Raw genomic sequence first — 19,592 nt, forward strand, 5'->3', positions numbered from 1 at the left:
ATTCCACCAGATAGCCAAATGGTCACTACCTTACTTCATTCAAGTCTCTAATCAGATGCCACCTTCTAAGTGAGATTTTTTTTCTGGCCCCATTATTTTATATTGCAATACCCTCTCCATACATCCTCTGTGTTTATCCCATCACACTTTTGTCCATAAGATTTCCTACCATCTAGTAACTCTCACTTATTTATCTTTTTTAAAAAAAAAAAACTTCTAATTGGAAGCTTTGTTGGGGAGGGTTTTCTTTTTCCCACTTTGGTAACTAAAGAACCTAGACCACTGACTGGCACCAGTAGAAATTCATTAACTACTTGTTGAATGAATAAGTTGTGAAACTAGTTGTGGGCAATTTGACCCACAATTGACTTTAACCAATCATGCCTGAGGTTGAGCTTGCTTCCCCTAAAGAATATAGCAGGCAGAGAGAGATGGGTACTTGAGGTATTTTTAAGGGAAAAAAAAAAAAAGGAAGAATTTTGGTTAAGCAAGTAAGAGTCCTGACATATTCCTTGATTTATTTCCCTTTTTAAAAGCAAAAGACATAATTATCACTTATCCCAACTCAATAAAAATGCCTTACTTCATTGATTCTATTTTTTCCCACATTTTGCCATCTCTAACTTTGGGGTGCATCTTATAATAAGTGCTATCTTATGCTCTTATGACTGGCAGTATTTTTTTTTCTTAGAGCTTCACAAAAGGATCTTAAAATGGATGATGTCTTAGAATTGGTGAAATCCCATAGTATCCCTTGAAACATGGCATGCTTCTGAAGTTTGAAGCAATACTAAAGAAGAAAAAGGAATATTATCATCATTGTCCATAGACACATAGCTGGCTGCTATTAAATTAAAACAAAACAAAAAAAAAGGTTTGAAATCTCTCATGATCTCCAGCAGAAAACTGGACATTCTCTTTATCTCTTGCCTTCCTATTGGGAAGCTTTGATTTAAGATAATGTCTGAGCAGAGAAGCTTCGTTCAGCATTGTCATTTGACCCAGATTGTATGTTTTTATAGCCTGAGCCAATTAGTTAAAGTGACTTTGACTATAATAGGGACCTGTGACATTCCTCAATATTATTGCATTAGTCACCCTGGAACAGTTTCTGGCTTGTGTTTGTAATCTGGCTTTGATTGTACCTTCTTCATCTTGATATTTATATGATTGGTTGCTGTCCTATAAAATAATGACCTTTGAGTCCTTGAAATTAAACCCTCTCTGATTTTCTTTATTTCAATAAGTCCTTGGCACTTGATGGAACAGCGTGTCACCTTTATTGTTCTGATTACTAATCAAGCAAGTTTTTTTCCTTTCAATCTGTTTAATCTATATTAACCAAATGATTGTGCTGGCAGAAAATGGGTTGTGTTCCCAACTCTGTTCCTGGACAATGGGGTAAACCTGGACAAATTGCTTACCTTCGTCTCATTTTTTCTTGCTACACATGGGGAGATTGTTCTAGATCATCGAGTTCTGTGCTGGAATGGGTTTGTAGTGCCAACCCAATGTGTGTTTAACTTGGACTACAAGACAAGGCTACATTGGAGGAGGGCTGAACCTCATTAAATACACTAACTTATTTACAAGATAAAGTTAGATAAGCCCTGACCGTGAATTCCTTGAGGGCAAGACAATGTCTCATTGACTTTTGTAACCTGTTACTAAACAGACACTCCTTGAAAATGGAGACAGTAGCTATATAATTCCTTTCTGTATCCTCAATGTCCCACAATATGTAAGTGCCTCATACTTGGCTGCTGCTGAACAAATAAGTGAAATGTGGTACACTCTAGCTATTCTCTTTGCCTTGATAGAAGCCATAGTTTTCCACTCCTTCAATTCTTTCTCTGTTCTTCCCTGTAACGTTTTTCCAAACTCTTCTACTTTTGCATTTTTTTCCTTTTTCTTTTTTTTTTTTTTTCTGGCCTGTTGGTATCATGTCATTTTTCATTATTGTAGGTCCTAATCTCTTTCCAGTATAAAATATACATGACATGAAAGTTACCATTTTGACCGTGTTTAAGGATACAGTTCAATAGCTACAAATACATTCACACTGTGCAACCAACACCACAATCCACCTCAGGAACGTTTTCATCACCTAAACTGAAAATCTGTACCCATTAAACACCAGCTCCCCGATATGCTCTGCCTGAGCCTCTGATAACCATTACTGGACTTTCTGTCTCTAAAAATTTACCTAGTCTAGGGACCTTATGGAAGTGAAAGTCTCTCTTTTGTATTTTGGAGTTTGCACCCTCGCTCCTTCAGACCCTTCTTTTCTTCTACTTCTCTTTTTCCTTTTAGTTGCCCCTGAGAGCCACCCTCTCCTTGCATGGCCTCATTTTCTCTCTCCTTCTGTGCTTCCTAAGTTGCCATCCACCACATGACACTTCCTTTACTTTTTTTTAAATATCTTATTTATTTATTCATGAGAGACACACAGAGAGAGAGAGAGAGAGAGAAAGAGAGAGAGAGGCAGAGACACAGGCAGAGAGAGAAGCAGGCTCCCGGCAGGGAGCCCAATATGGGACTGGATCCCAGGACCCTGGGATCATGACTTGAGCCAAAGGCAGACAGATGCTCAACCACTGAGCCACCCAAGAGTCCCCAAATTTTTATGTTTTAATTCATTTATAAAGTTGTGTCATATTTAAATGTGTTCCAAAACATTTGTACAAAACATAGAAAATATGGTTCTTTAAAACTTTTGAAAGCAGGTTTTAGAAGTGGCCGCTCATAAAATGACAGGACTAGCAGGCACAGAGCGGAGAGGAGAGGGGAGCTGTGGTCCTTAGGAGGGGTTTGCTAGGGAAACCATTATTTCTGTTTGAACGCCACCACCATAGGATATATATATAAACTTAGAAGACACAGCAGATAGATAGACATATAGACAGGTGTAGATATATAGATATATATCTCTCACAAAGACACAAAAGCCACTTTTCTCAGTGCCAAAGACAGAGAGGAGTCCTAGAGTTCAGTGACAGAGATGTAGTGATTCCTCCTGTCACATAAAGTGCAAGTTAGGCGCTCTCCTTACTGATGTTCCATACCAACTTTCCCCTGAAGTCCCAACTGCCGCCTGAAACAGAGTATTGCAGGGAAGTTGTAAACAGGACAAGCACCAACCCTTTAAACACACAACTTAAGTGCACAGAGATAGACATTATTGTAGAACAGATATACACTTCATAAAATCTGGAAAATAAAATAAAATTAAAATTAAAAAATTTTAAAAATCTAGAAAATAAAGTAAAAATTACAATCACTCTAACTTCCCCCTCTCCTTTCCCAAGATTTCCTCGGTTTTTCTTCCCATGCACCAGGACTCTTTGAAATCTAGTGCCACAGAGATGAAAGAAAGTTAAAGATTTCTAAATAAATTACGATGAATAAATCTAGACTTAGTTTAAGCAAATTGTAGAAGCAATAGTGGTTGTTTTAGAGTACGTGGTCATAGACAATGGATCCTCCTTAAAGTGGGAAAAATAAAAGGGCTTATCTGGAAGAGTGTTGTGACAACTAAATTAAATGTGTATGTAAATCACCTGGCATTAATCCTAATTCCCTGTACCTCAAAGCTGATGTGCACAAAAGAAAATGGCTAATAAGGAAATCTAGCCTACCACCCGGTATATGGATTTTAAATCCTAGTGTTGAAAAATGTGGGGATACCTGCTTCCTGCAATCGTTACATTTCTTAAAAATTAATATCCAAATATGTGGTAAGTCATGCTTTTCCAGCTTTGTAGACCTGAGGAAAGCATAAGTCTTTGGTACACGCAACCCAGAATCAGCAGCTAGTTTGCAAACTCTACCCCACAGTCTGATTGTAAGAACAGCATTCCTATTCACTCCATTCCTCTTTTCTCCCCTTATTTTCTCAATGTTCTTAGGTTCCTGTTTTGAACATTTTATTATTGCTTCATCTGTATATTTTTTATATGTTTTTCTTATCCCTCTTAGTCCTTTGTACTTATCTTTTAAATCTTCTCTCTCTAGTTTCTTTCTTACTACACTACATCTTTCTTCCTCATTTTTATTCCCTGTTTAATCTTCTACTCTCCTTTTCCGCATTTGCATTTTCTCATGTTCACATTTAGTCTGTAGCACTTTCTAGTAAAACCAGTGACTGTAAAATTTTCTTACCATCTTGTAGTCAGGTTCATGATACCTATCCATTTCTGAAATTTATCAGCCTAGAAATCTTTTACCCAAAATGATGCTGATGATAGTGACGCAACCAGGAATGTTAGTGAATCTATGAATTTTAAGAACAAAATGGCAACGTGTCTATAGGTTATTTGTTGTTTGTTTTTTTTCTCAGCATTAATCACATTCACATTTGATAGGCTATTTCAGCACCAGGTACCTCCTAAGCGCTCAACGAATGTTTGCTGCTTAAATTTAACTTACATTAATCAAACCTTTCCTTCGTATGGATTTATCTGATTTCCCCAACAACCTTCTGACATTAGGTTAGATGTGTAATATCGTGCGCTTCAGAGGGATAAGGGAATCAATGGTGGGAAGGCATATGATTGACTTCAGAGTGTAGAGCTGTCTGGCTGCTTGGCCAAACCTAGAACTCAAGCTTCCTAATCCCAAGGCAGATGCCAGTCCCCCATGCCACACACTGCTTTCTGTGTTTGTGGCCATCATCCTGCCGAGTGGTACCACTGTTGTTATTCCAGGTTAGAATCTTCTACTCTGGGACCCAGGGGGCTACTGAGCATCAGCATCCCTTGCTGCTCCTCAATCCACCTCATATCTGCAAAGATATTATGAACACAGACTACAATCACAAGAGCTAACGTTAACTGAGGCTCATCATGTACCACTCACTGTGGACAGATTATTTCACACATTACACTGTATGTGGCAACTTTAAATAAAAACAATAGAGTTCTCTAAATACTCCCTATATATTGCTATAGGTCCTACCAAACATCACCAGAGCTGTTTTGCAGAGGAAATGTATCTACCCATAGGAGAAGAAAAAGCAGCAAAGTCTTTAGAAGTTTAAAATAAAATCAAAGTGAGACCCACAGACCCAGTCTCCAGGCCCTCTCCTTCTCTGCAATGAGTCACCAGCCTGTACTATTGGCCTTGCTGATGGGCTGGTCCCAAACCAGCACCGAGATCATGGCATGATGGAAATACATCTTTATATTTAAGACTGCCTCACTGTTTGTCCTAAATGTTAAAGGTCTTCTTTTCATACAGAGGCACTATTTTCTCCTCAAGGTTATCTGTAAACCCTCCCTGTAAGATCCTCCTTTTTGTCTGTGTTAATTGTTGGGGCATTATCAGCCGGTCATAGCAGAATTAAGGATGTTATAATGAGAGAAAAATAAAGAAACCCCATGTCTAGGAAGACTAGTACAGACATCGTATCAATTAAGGGGAGGTGGGGGGGGAGGAATCTCATTGCCAAACATAAATCCCAAAGAAAAGAAGACAGTCATTACAATAATAATAATTACTATTATTACTAATATGAAAAGAGAAAAGCTTGGTTCTAAGTTCACTGGAAAGTTTCCCTTCAGTCTTGAGTGATTCTTCTCTAGAGCCTCCCAGGAGCGCAAGCCTATAATTTTAATTATATCTTGGCATTCTCATAAAGCAAACAGCCTGCTCAGGTAGTATTTATTACCTGTTAGGAAGAATACTTATGAATATGCTTCGCAAATTCCAACTGCAGTGATCTGCGATGGGCCTTTTCAAGGACAGAAGGGGTGAGTTGGAATGCACATAGGAGAAAAGTTGCTCATTAAGGGAAGGTTTGTTATCCAGCAACGTATAATTAAGGTGACGGTCCCAGCTTCTGTGACAGCCAACACTCGGGTAGTTGTTTGATTGCCGTATGGGTCAGAGATCAGCTCCTGCTACAAGATGTAGCCACATTAGTGTGTTAGTGAACAGGTTAGAAAGTAAATTACAGCTGCCTTTCTCAAGCACATTACTGTCGGTCTTCATTGTTTTGTTTTTACTGTACATCAGCAGGACTGTGGCTTCTGAAGACTTTGTGTGACAGGTTAGGCATTTTATCCTTTGAGTAAACAGTAATCATGGTGTGAAGAAAGTGGGGCATTGGAGAATTTTTCCTATTCTTTGAGAATTCCACTCTTCCTTTTTAGTTTGCTCCAAGGGCTCATTGGGGATACATATATTAAGCCCTTTAAATAGTTCATAATAAATCTTTGTCTCAGGCTGATTCTGACAGTTTTTTAAAGAGTCTTTTAAGAGAGAATCCTCAATCATTTGTTAATCCATGGGGTGATCTTCAGACTTCGGGAAAAAAATAACAGGCAGGGCTCTTGGGTAGTGAAAATACAATGTAGGAAAAAATATATAAATATGGAAAATCCCAAGAATATCACCTTACTGAGATTACTTACATGTTCTGCATGTATCTGAATGCTTTCTTTCTTCCCCTACAAGCCAAAAGGAGAAAGGAAAATAATTGTCAAACTAGCAAGCATTTTTATTGATAATTTTATGTTTTTGGACTTATATGCATCTACTAAAATGTTAGATTTCAAATTGTATAACAGAGAATATTCTTTTTAAAGTAAACTAATTCTCTCAGTAAAAAGATAATTTCTTCTTTGCCCTTGTTTCCCCTTTAAGAACTCTATCTTCCCCCCAAATTACTTATATGCACACTTTTATTTTACCTGGTCGGAGAGAAGCATTATACTTATAGAGAAAGGATTTTAGGTAGTGGTTGTTAGTGTCAACAGAAAAACTTTGAAGGGCAAGACGTAGCTTTCAGAATAAAGACCTTTCTAGGTTGACCTGAGATCATTTTAGTTTCTACTTTGGATAGAACTAATATTGTCCAACATATTTAAATAATATAATATGATTTGCGCACCAAAAAATAATACACGGAACTTACCAGAAGAAGGTAAAAGCCATATTATCTACCATGTAAGTAATTAATATTAGTAATCATTACAAAACCTGTGCATTATTTGTCCCAGAATGGGAAATACGCTAAAGTCTCCCTGCAGAGAGACAGTGCTCAATCTCAAGTGTTTTACGTATAAATGGTTTCTATTTCAGAGAAACTTGTTTTGATGTATTTGCTTTTGCTTGTAACTGAAACAATTAGGGAGGAAACTAAAAGATGCTGGTCATAACTTTGAGCTTAAAACATGAGGATAAGCATCACAACAGGGGCATTTTCTCCTTGTATAGGACCTGAACCTGTAAGTCACTTCTAAAATGCAGTTTGCTCAAGCTCTTGGAAAATCCTAAAGAACTTTACTAATGACATACAAATAGAGTTTGTTGGGAACAAATGCAATAATAAAATGGGGCAATGGGCAAAGGACAGTCTACTGTTATAGATGGATTCATTCTCACAGAGGGTCAAATAATTGAAGACCCAGATCAAGGGCAACCATAAATACCTGGAGTCCCTGCAGTTGAGAGGATTAACCACAGAACAATTATGACAAATGCAGTGGGAGCATTCAGCTACCAGGCAACAAGGAATATGTGGTGCCAATTTTTAAAATAATTATTTGGCATTATAGAATATACAATTTAGACCCAGAAGCTATCTGATATAACGCTGAAGTGTTGATGTTAAAAATATCAAGTACATCATTAGACATTTACGTGTGAAGCAGGGAAAGGGACAGCAATTAATACAAATTTGCTTTGTTTGAGAAAAGGATGCATCTACCCCATTTTCACCATCACCATTAGCAATAGCCTTTATCTTCTTAAATTGAAGAAGAGAGGGTAATTCTACAGCAAGGCTAATTGCATACTATGTAAATGGAGTCATTAAAAAATGTCTGCTTTTTTTAGCCCCACCACTTGGAAAGAATATGCATAGCCTTGAAGAAAATATACAAATGACCTAATGTTGAGTTCAGATATGGAAATGATGCTGGCACATATATTATGATGCCTACACATCTATTAGCTGACCAAAACTATTATGATGAAGCCAGGTCTTCCTTACAGTAAAAGCAGGGTTACTTCTACCAAAGGATTAGAAAACTTTGTTTAGGTACTAAGATGGAGCAGTGGTCATTGAAACATTTTGGGATCATAAGCAAAAGGAAAATGTATTAATTCTAAGGTGTCAAAATATATACTCATTAGCAGAGAAAGCTATAGATAATTATTGGGCTATCTCCCTTTCTGGCTCCCCTAAATTACTACAAGTATAAATAAGCCTCAATCCTTTATTGATGATGGGTTTAATACAGTGCTTCTAACTGAAAACATTTTGAAAAATAACCACTTCAAGACATGCTGGACTGAAGCCATAATGAAACCAACAAATTCTAGCTGCTCAAATTTCTCCTGTATGATAGAAAATAATAAATGAGAAGAAGATACTGACTCAGGAGACATTTGTGGAGACCTGCCAACCCAGGCTCTCCTCTATCCCCAGAACACACACACACACACACACACACACACACTATACACGAAAATAAAAACTGGCTATTTCCAATAAGGGGTTAATATCCAAAATATATAAAGAATTCACACAACTTATTATAAAAACAAACAACTCAATTAAAAAATAGGCGGGGCTCTTGAATAGACATTTTTCCAGAGAAGACATACAGATGGCCAGCGGGCACATGAGAAGATGTTCAACATCATCATGAGGGAAATGCAAATCAAAACCACAATGAGAGATCACCCTACACCTGTCAGATTGAGTAAAATCAAAAAGTCAAAAAATAACAACTGTTGGTGAAAATGTGGAAGAAAGGGAACCCTTGGAACTGTTGGTGGCAATATAAATTGGTGCAGCCATTATGGAAAACAGTGTGAAAATTCCTCAAAAAATTAAAATTAGAAATACCATATGATCCAGCAATTCTACACTGGATATTTATCTAAAGAAAATGAAAATACCAATTTGAAGAGATATGTGCACCCCTATGTTCACAAAGCATTATTTATGATAGCCAAGGTATGGAAGCAATCTAACTATCCACCGATACATGAACGGATAAAGAAGGTGTCTCCCTCACACACACACACACACACACACACACACACACACACACACAGGAATATTATTCAGCCATATAAAAGAATAGAATCTCACCATTTGCAACAGTATGCAACAGCATAGACCTAGAGGTGTGTTACTAAATGAAATAACTCAGAGAAAGACAACTACCATATAATTTGGCTTACATATAAAATCTAAAAAAACAAAAACAAAAAATCAAAACAAAACCAAAACAGACTCATAGGTGCAGGAAACAAACTGTTGGTTATCAGAGCAGAGAGGATTGGCAGGAAGGCACAACAGGTGAAGGGGTTAATAGGTACAGTCTTCCAGGTATAAAATAAGTCACGAGGATGAAAAGTACAGCACAGGGAATATAGTCAATAATATTGGAATAACTTTGTATGGTGACAGATGATAACTAGACTTACATTGGGGATCATTGCATAATGTATAAAAACGCTGAATCACTATGATGTACACTTGAAACTAATGAGATATTGTATGTCAGTTATACTTCAATCTTTAAAAATGGCCATTGTGCTAGACCCCATCTCTGAGAAGGCAAATTTGAAAAAGCCACATATTTATACCAATACTCACATGAATTTTCAACTATTGCTGGTTCTCTGACATTCTCCAGGGGAAACTTTCAATCATTCAGAACTTTTTCTTTGTCAGACAAATATATCTCAGCTCAATCTTCTGAACTCCTCCCACCTTTATTCCTGTTAATCATATGACGGCTCTCATGCAAAACCCTTCCTCATTCTTCTAGGGACAGAGTGGCCAGATTTCGCTAATAAAAATATAGGATTCTCAGTTAAATTTGAAATTTGTATACAATATCTGGGTCCTACTAAAAACAACAGGGATTATTTATTTGAAATTCAAATTTAATAAGATTTCCTGTATTTTATTTGGGAGCCCTAATTAGGAGGAAACTGTGCTATAGCCACCACCTTTTCCAGAAGCCCCACTTTGGTCTCTTCACCCTTATGAAAACCTTTCTCTCTTGGAGGCCACCACTCTTGAAACTCTCCCTTAATAGATGCCTTGATTCCTGTGCTTCAACTCTCTAATGCCAAAGAGGAGTGGCCATTATATTTCATTTCCACTGCTTCTTCTGCACCATTTCCCCCAATATCATCACTTCAAAATTTCCACCTGAAGAGAAAAGGGCACTCTTTATCTGTTTCAGTGCCATCATCTATCAATATCCACATCACTCACTTTCTGTCTTCAGTGGCGTCAGCTTGTGCTCTGGAGTCTTCTGTGCAACAGTCTTCTCAAGGAGGCACAGAGGCCCGAATGATAGTTTCCAGGATGAGTAACTACACATACTTCCTTGACTCCTCGAGCTCGAAAAGCTCATTCTTTGACTTGCCTTTAGCCAACCATTGGCATAATCATCTCCTGACTTTTAACTACACTTCCTTTTTAACATGCCAAACATCTGTGTAAAAAAAGGAGAAAAACTTTCTAGGATATAGATGCAATAAAAGAAGTCACAAAGGGTAAAACAGAGACTTCTCAATATAAAATTTAAAGATGTATCAGTAAACAGTACAAATAGGAAAAGCAAACAAATGGGAAAATATTTATAAGAATTATGTCAAAAATAATATTCTTGGGGCAACTGGGGCAAGAGTTGGTTAAGTATCCAACTCTTGGGTTCAGCTCAGGTTGTGATCTCAGGGCCAGGAGATTGAGCCCCATGTCAGGCTCTGTGTTCAGCATGGAGCCTGCTTAAGACTCTTTCCCTCTCTGGCTCTCCCTCCCCTCTAAAATAAATAAATAAATCTTTAAAAAAATAATATCCTTAATAAATGTAAATATTTCATTCAAATTGGTACAAAAAATACTAAAAACTCAAGTGAAATAGGACATAAATGTAGAATTCACTGAAAAAGATTCACACAGCCAATAAATATGGATTAAAGCATTATTCAACTTCGTTAGAAATAGAAATGCAAATTAAACACGTGAGATGTTTTTACATATTGCTTTCCAGGGAAACCCCAGTAAAGTATCTTCTCTGAATCTTCTGCTAATTTAATATTTTTTATCAAGTGAGAACAAATATTTTAAGATGGTAATCAAATGAACACCATCAAACACTGTTTATAATATGTAAACTGATACAGCGTACTTCTCTGAAAATCAATTTGTACAGATTAGCTTTAAAAAAATAAAAGAAAGCTCATGTCCTTTGACCTAGTAAAAGTGCTTCTAGAAATCCACCCTAAGAAATAATAAAAAGGTTGGAGGAAGAGTAATTTCAAAGAAATTCATCACCAAGCAATGGAACATTATATAGCCAGTAAAATTAGTATGTTTGTAATGTTATTATCACATAGGGAGCTATGACTGACTTTCAAAAATGCTAGTGACACAGATATGGTCCCAATTTTGAAATAAATATATAAATATATAGTAAATAAGGCTGTAACAAAACATCAGTTTTCATAGTGACTATAACTGAGTGATAAGGTTATAGATTTTTTTTCTGGTTTACGCTTTCACATTTTCCAAATTTCCTATGAACACAGAGTAGAAAGAGATAACATACACTTATTTAAAAGCCATAAACAACATTTTGACAAATCCTTTCTGAAAAAAGACTCCTTCCTGACTACCTCCCCCAGGTCACCACCCCGCTGCCCCATCAACCTTTTCTTTTCCTCAGCCCCTCACTCTGTCACTGGCATATTCTTGTTTTTAACCCTTGGTAATCCCTCACCTTTTGGACTTCATTTCATTCCCAGGGTACCAACTCCCGTCCCTGGGAGAAGTTCAGAATCCTGAGCATTGCCTGGAAAGACTACAAAGCCATTGTTATTAGGGTACCCTAGAAAATTAGCACTCCTAAAATTAAGCAACTTCCAGCCACTGTGTAGTTATATTACTTATTTTCTACTAGTCCTAGTTGCTTTGCCCACATGGGCTGCTAGGTACCTTCTTTCACTTTCAAAATCCTCTCCTCCTCTCACTTCCTCTGTTGAAATTAAGTTGTTCAAGGCCATTCCCATAACACTTTCTCTCTCTCTCTCTCTCTCTCTCTGACTCTCCTTTTTGTCTTATATCTGCCTTTTTTTTCTCCCCCCCGCCCCTATTTCAGAGGTTCACTTATCTTTCTCAATCACTGATTAAATATTCCTTAGAACTTAAACTCTTCCATTAGCATTTCCAATGTATACAACTTTAAGGTCAGTCTTCTTGATCAGTAAACATGTCCAGGTCTCTTTATTTTCATTACCAAAATCCACCACAGAAAAGAAGGTCATTTATATACTCAGTCTTTCTCCCCCTTCTGTCTGGAAGCTGCTCCCTCTGGAGTGGCCCAAAGAATCGACATTACCAGTGGGCATATCTGGGAGCCATTGAATGCTCTGGACAATTCTGTCAATTAACTCCTCCCTTAGTTTCCTACATGTTAAATTATTTATCTTTAGGATAGAATTTATTTTAATCTTGAACAGAAAAGAGGGCAAAAGGTAACATGTCTAGAATTTGTCACTAGTATGTATCTATCCAAATCATCGTTTTCCATAAGCCTTTTACCAATCCAAAGTCCTAAAGTTACACTGTGAGGTATGTGTGGCACCTTTGCCCAGCTATCCACATGACTTCATGTCATGTCCGAAGCCCCCCCATCAGTGTGGCCCCTGTGACCACCCAACCAACCACATGGTCCAGCTTGCTTCCAGCCCCTTCTTCCTCAATGCTCTTCTTTATAGCATTCGTCACTGCCAGAAGTTACCATCTATTTTCCCTTCTCCAAAATGTAAGCACTTACATTTATAAATGGTTCCAGCTCATTGTAGCTACTCAGTATTTAAAACACTGAACAAAGACTGAGTGAGCTATAATAAAACATCTGACATGTGCTTCCATGGGCTATTTTAGAACCTCATATTATCTTTCAGGATCATGTGCTGAGTGAGGGCAAAAAGTTCTAGGGATGGGCAGACAGATGATCCACCTTTAAAAGATCGTCTTTTAAAGACGTAAAAGGCATGCTCCTGGTCCATAGGCCTGCACTTGGAGAGAGAGAGAGTTTGTGTATCAGTGGTTTGAATCAGGGCCTGATTTTTCAGCCGGTGCTGTGTAACTGTTTCTCATCACATGGTATTGTTGGAGTTGGTCACAGAGCCTTACAGCAGTGAAAAGGAAGAATGCATATGTGTGTATTTGCAAGTGCCTCTGTAACCAGACTCCTCTATACAACTCCTTTTAAAAATATAGTATGTCGATGACATCTGCTCCTAAAATGGAGATTTGGCCAGAATGCTAAGAAAATAAACATGGCAGTTCAGCTTGATACTGGCAACCGGTTCCCGCCCCATGGACAGGCTGCATGGAAGACTCCTGTATATAAAATAGTATATTAAAGTAAACTTACAAAAGCAAAGAGCAATCATTTCAACCATAATTTTTTCTTCCTCTTTGGGATTCTAATTTTAAAAGCATTAAAGAAGACAGCTGCTCATGCTGTGATATGTGCTAAACAGCCTGAAGGATGGAAAAAAAATATATTTGTAGCTCATAATAACTATTGACCTTTCTGATATACAATGTTCTCTGTGTTAGCTATTCAGTTCTATCAACAGTGAAGATTGAACATGACTTTTTAATAGAAAACATGGGGTTTTGAGCTGCCTCCACAAAGGTGTTTATGTATTGTTATTTTGTTTTGTACTACAAAGACCAAGTTCTGATGCCCTTTGTCTGACATCATGTTTGTTGTTAAAAAAAAAAAGAAAGAAAGAAAGAAGAAAGAAAAAGAAGAAAAGAAAGAAAGAAAGAAAGAAAGAAAGAAAGAAAGGAAGGAAAGGAAAAGAGAGAAAAGAAAGGAAGGAAATAAAAGGAGGAAACAAAAAAGGGGGGGAAGCCTCAATGTTATTGAGTATGTTTTATATGAGGAATTGGCTCATAACCACTTTATAGTCGTGATAAAAGCATTGCCACACTCGATCCCATACGCAATATTGGTAATGGAATCCAACGGCATCCCAGGAGGACATGCTATATTTCTCTCCCAGAATAGATCCCTCAAGTGGCAACATTTATAGGGTGTCTCCAGTAAGATTTAAAACACTTGCTTGCAGTATTCATATGGCATGTTCTTTGGAGCACACAGCCTGCTGCAGAATGGGCACGTTGGATGTCATGGACTCTCAAAGGCTACCTGGTTTTCCCTTTGAACTTTCCTGTTGTTTAGGAGTTGCATATAGAAACACCCACCAGTAGCAGCTTGACTCGGACACCGTGTCTGTTTCCCCAGAGTGGTGTCATCCACACACCGACTGGGGAGCAGCAGGCAGCAGCTGAACATTCCCTTCTCCCTCAGGGGACAGCCTCACCGAGTAGCAACCCCTGCCAGGCGCAGGAAACCTGAAAGGCAACCTTATGCGTTAGGATTCTCATCCCAGGCAGGCAGATATTGCCAGGGAGTGTGTGCTGACAGGTGGCATGGTTTGGCAGAGTATTATTTTTCTCCCTTTTTTTGGCGGATTATTCTTAATGTGACTTTGAAAAAAGTTTATTACATCATTATTGAACCACAATTATTTTCACAGCTATGCTCTAGAGTTTCAGTTAATGATTCGCAAGTTTCTAAACAAAGCTGAAGACTCACAACCGAGTGGGAGCAGGAATCAGCCCTAATGAGACTTAAATAAATTCAGGGTTTTTTTTTTTTTTTTTTTTTTTTTTTTTTTTTTTTGTCGTATTCCAGAGCAAGCAGTGAAGTTGATAGAGGCTGATTGCTGAGCCAGAGCATACTGGCTGGAACTGCCTTTGCACGATATCCAAAGGGTGGTTCTGTGAACTCGTGTTCACAGAAAATGTTGGGTACTGCCTTGCGGCAGTGGGCAAGGATCTCAGTCTAGTCCACTAAAGACTGTTATCTCCTTCAACGTTGCCTGGCACATGGTAGAGGACAGGCCAGTGAGGTGAAGACCAACTCTCAAAAAGAGAACAAAGTATTCTAATTCTGAGGAATATCAGGCCAATCCTTTTTTAACTACCAAACCACCGGTCCATGGTTCAAAATAACGCTTTGCAGAACATGCTTCCTTAGAGATGAAATCAAGGACAAAGCATATGATTCCCTCTCCTCAAAAACGAACCACCAACTACAACACACCATATCTTGGGACAAGATGTTCTAACAGAATGGCATGGCAAGCGTAAAGGGAATAATTATTCTTAAAAGAAAGCACCTGACTATTATTTTATTCCACAGGCAAAGTGAGTGACTACTTATATGAAACACAATCCTGAGCACTTGCTGGTCATGGGGGGACAGGGGGTGGGGCAGAGGCAGGGCAGAGGGGAGCGGAGGGGGGTAGAGGAGGTAAGAGAAGCTGGAGAAGAACAGGAATAGATACAATAGACAAGTAAGACATCAGGCTGGCCTTTCAAGATCTCCCAGTCTTGTAGATGCCACTGTTGATAGCACCTTTTGCAAATTGTACTTTTTTAAAAATCATTTGAGGGATCCCTGAGTGGCGCAGCGGTTTGGCGCCTGCCTTTGGCCCAGGGCGCGATCCTGGAGACCCGGGATCGAATCCCACGTCAGGCTCCCGGTGCATGGAGCCTGCTTCTCCCTCTGCCTGTGTCTCTGCCTCTCTCTCTCCTTCTCTCTGTGTGTGTGACTATCATAAATAAATAAAAATTTAAAAAAATAAAAAATAAAAAAATAAAAATCATTTGAGCATTTACCTTTGAAAACACAAACCCTGGGGGATCCCTGGGTGGCTCAGCAGTTTAGCACCTGCCTTTGGCCCAGGGCACGATCCTGGGGTCCTGGGATCAAGTACTGCATTGGGGTCCCGGCATGCAGCCTGCTTCTCCCTCTGCCTGTGTCTCTGCCTCTCTCTCTCTCTCTCTCTCTCTCTCTCTCTCTCATGAATAAATAAATAAAAATCTTTAAAAAAATTTTAAAAGAAAGAAAACACAAACCCTGCTTACAAAAATCAGCATTGCAAGCAGTGTTGCTTGCATACGTGAATTCGCCAGGTACTGGCACTGTGGGCTATGCTTTCCTTCTCACTATCACAGGAGTTTTACCCATGTTGTTGTCACATAAGAAACAAGGCTATGATTTTTTCCGAAGAGAACATCTATGTGGATATTAGTTATCTATCAATGCATGACAAATCACCCCAAATGTTTTGCTTAAAACTATCTCACATATTTTCTACAAGTCAGGAATCCAGTAGCAGTAAATCTGAGCAGTTCTAGCTCAGGATCTTTCCTGAGGTGGTGATGAAAATATCAGTCAGAGCAGTCATCTGAAGCCTCGACTGGGGCAGGAGGGTCCACTTCTAAGCTTGCTCATGTGACCGCAACTCACTAGGAAGCCTCACTAGGAGGCCTTGCAACGTTGGCCTGTCCACCAGGTTGCTTAGGTGTCCTCGAAATGTGGCAGACAGCTCCCATCAGGGTGAATGAATGATCCAGGAAAGAGCCAAACAGAAGCCATTGTGTCTGTCATGACTGAGTTATACACCGCCAATCCCACCATGTGCTGTTTATTAGAAGTAAGTCACCAAGTCTGGCCCACACTCAAGGGGAGATAAAGCAGACTCTGCCTTTTGGAAAGAGGAGTATTGAGTGATGTGTGGCATTTTAAAATGACCACACTTATCATCCTGGGTAAACATAAAACCTGCTGGGATAATGTCTGTGAGAAAAGATTTATTTACCATGTTTGTCCTACTATTGGGAAACTAGGTTGGGAATATTTTCTTACATTAAAGGCAACAGTTAATGAATATTAGTTCTCGAATATATGAGATGTATGATGTAAAGACATATATGTATTTACATGCATATATGTATAATTTTTGCTCTGGGAACAAGGAACCATGGTAGGTGCTGAAGAAGATGCAAATTAGACCTATCAGCCTTGTTGCCCCCAAATACCAAGTATAAGAGATAAAATGAGAATATAGATAAATAACTATAAGAACAGTATTTGGCTACATCGTGACCTTTGGAGTCAGACACAGATGTGATGTCTGGTGCCATGCCACTGACTGGAAGACTTGGCAATACGGACTCTTTTTATATAATAAAGACCTAGTATTTGTATCAGTATGGACTAAGTTATGCTGCAGTAAAAAAAAAATTCTGAAATTATAAGAAAATTTTATTTCTGTGAGGGTCAGTTGTGGGGCCTGTCCCACACTATCTTCATTCCAAGACCCAGGCTGATGGAGCAGGAACCATCTGAAATGTTGATAGTCACCATGGCCGAAGGAAAGAGAGAGTACCTCTCTCTACTAAGAGACTAACTCTTTCTTAAAATTCTACCTGGAGGGGATCCCTGGGTGCCTCAGAGGCTTAGCACCTGCCTTTGGCCCCGGGGCATGATCCTAGAGTCCTGGGATCGAGTCCCACATCGGGCTCTCTGTATGGAGCTTGCTCCTCCCTCTGCCTATGTCTCTGCCTCTGTCTCTGCCTCTCTCTCTGTGTCTCTCATGAATAAATAAATAAAATCTTTTTTAAAAAAATTCTACCTGGAAGCAACACATGACTTTGGCTCACATTTCCTTGACCAGGGAAAGCCATACAACTCAAGATAACTTCCAAGTGGCTGAGGAAGAGCAGGAAAACTTTTATAAGAAACAACTTGTCACATACTTGACACATACTCATTCTAAAGTCCTAAAATACATCAGTATCTAACAAAGCTAACAGAATAGAACAATGAAACAATTTGGCTTTATCAAGGTAATTGCAAAATGAACAAACATCTCTTCCCTTGTCTTCTGAAAGTCATTTTGGTTATTTGCACTTTGGTTTGTCCTGTGTGCACAGAACCTCTGAAAAAAGGAAAGATTCATTTAGGCAATGAAATAGGAAAAGAGTACATTTAACTTCATATGTTAGCAACATACCCCAATCCACTTCTCCTTCAAAAGGAAAAATACTTCGTTCACAATTGCAACAGAGTTTTCTCAAAATTTAATTTTTCTTTTCCTTCTCTCATACCTCAGGATTTGGTGGCAGTTGCAGGGTTCTGACACCAGGTTGCACTGAAAACATTCGTAGTATATGAAAAAGAAAGACCCTCTTTATTCTGGGCCCTCATCTACTTACAGGGACCCTGGAGAGAATCCTGAGGGTGTTCAGGTGGACCTGGCCCTAGGATTAGCCAGTAGAACTAGATGGTTCTCAGCTACCTCCTCCCACTCCAGCTTTCACATCACCCCTGCTCCTACATAGTAATAAGGAAGCAGCAACTACAATGCTAGTTAGGGATTCATAAACAAATGTGAAATAACGCAGATACGATTTCACATTATGGTGGCATTTGCCAACATAAAAATTATTACAACTTTGCTATAAATTGTTCTGTAAATTTTACAAAATATGCAAAAACTGACATTTCAAGAGCTGAGATAATTTAGATTTATTAAAAAGTTGAAGCCCTTGAGATTCAGCCAAAGAGAGTATATTTCTTTATCTAGATTTTAGTGGTATGGCTCTTGTCTGTGTTTTGTTTTTCAGCTCCTTGTTTATAACTCATGAGTCAAAACTGGCCATATCTGGGCTTTGACCACTTAATCCAGTTTTACCCATAAATTTCTCCTGTGTCTCAGGCAGCAGAGATAGCTTCTCTGAATCCCAAATTTCTTATCAGCGCATGCAGCAATCATAGCCTGCCTCAAAAAGCTGACAGGAAAACATCTGACATCTAGAAAGCACTCCACAGTGCTTCTTTGCCATAGACTGGTCCCCCTGTCTTTAGAGAGCACCAGTCTTAAAGACAGTCCTCTCACCACTCTGTCCTGTTCACACACACCCCCAATACACACACGCATATCTGCATGCTTGGGTACGCACACACACTCTCTCTTCAATGCCACAGTCATGTTGCACATCACCAAGGCCACATTCTCTCCCAGTAGAACCTTCATCAAAATCGTGCTTCTCACCTGAGACACATAGAAGCCTTCTCTTCTAAAGCTGCCACTCTTGCCTGTCACCTGCAGATAATACATCTTTTACATGAGAGACGCCATTGTCAGAGCGGGGAGACCTGGGGTGTATCTGCTAGCCTTGAAGCAAGCAGGGCCATGGCACGTGTGTGTGCATGCACGCCATGAATGAGCTCGTTACGTGTCCCTTTGAAAGGGCCAGCGTGGCCCGTTACTCCTGCCCTGTCCTCAGAACTAGAAAGTCATATGGAATTAAAAGAGAAATCTTTATCAGAAGTGAAACTCTTTTCTCAGTTGCCCCCTCTCTTTCTCCTCAACTCCCCATTCCCCCATGGTCTGAAATAAAGCTTGAAGACCAGTTTAGATCTTAAATCTCAGCTCCAATGGAGCAAAACCTGACCTTAGCGTTCCTCTCACACCAGTTGTCCTGGGTTTAATTAACGCTGCCCCTGTATGTTTAGGCAATTACTGTTGTAAGACACGGGGGTGCTGCAGGGGGGGGCCTCAGCCAGGGCAGGACGCAGTGTTCGCCCCCACGGCTCATACAAGGCTTGTCGCCCAGCGGGAAGCACCCACGCTGCCATCTCTAACGTGCATGCTAAGTGTTTTCCTGTGCAATTCTA

At 39.1% G+C, this 19,592-nt stretch overlaps 1 protein-coding gene and 1 long non-coding RNA gene across 15 annotated transcripts in view; one reads left to right on the top strand and one right to left on the bottom strand.

The window, feature by feature from the left end:
- LOC140599350 (uncharacterized) overlaps positions 1 to 12,876 on the bottom strand; it is a 64,989-nt gene extending 52,113 nt beyond the window's left edge. The window contains exons 1-4 of one of the 2 annotated variants that reach the window (XR_012002131.1): positions 12,813 to 12,876; positions 10,247 to 10,469; positions 6,414 to 6,449; positions 5,669 to 5,900 (exon numbers count right to left, since the gene is read on the bottom strand). This is a non-coding gene — a long non-coding RNA (uncharacterized lncRNA). The remainder of the gene's footprint in view (positions 1 to 5,668; positions 5,901 to 6,413; positions 6,450 to 10,246; positions 10,470 to 12,812) is intronic. The other variant, XR_012002130.1, reaches the window with a different exon arrangement.
- Positions 1 to 19,592, top strand: part of NPAS3 (neuronal PAS domain protein 3) — an 832,714-nt gene that overhangs the window by 746,769 nt on the left and 66,353 nt on the right. The gene's annotated exons all lie outside the window — the stretch shown is intronic.

Source organism: Vulpes vulpes, chromosome 6 (assembly GCF_048418805.1).
Source record: "Vulpes vulpes isolate BD-2025 chromosome 6, VulVul3, whole genome shotgun sequence".
Taxonomy (NCBI): Eukaryota; Metazoa; Chordata; class Mammalia; order Carnivora; family Canidae; genus Vulpes; species Vulpes vulpes.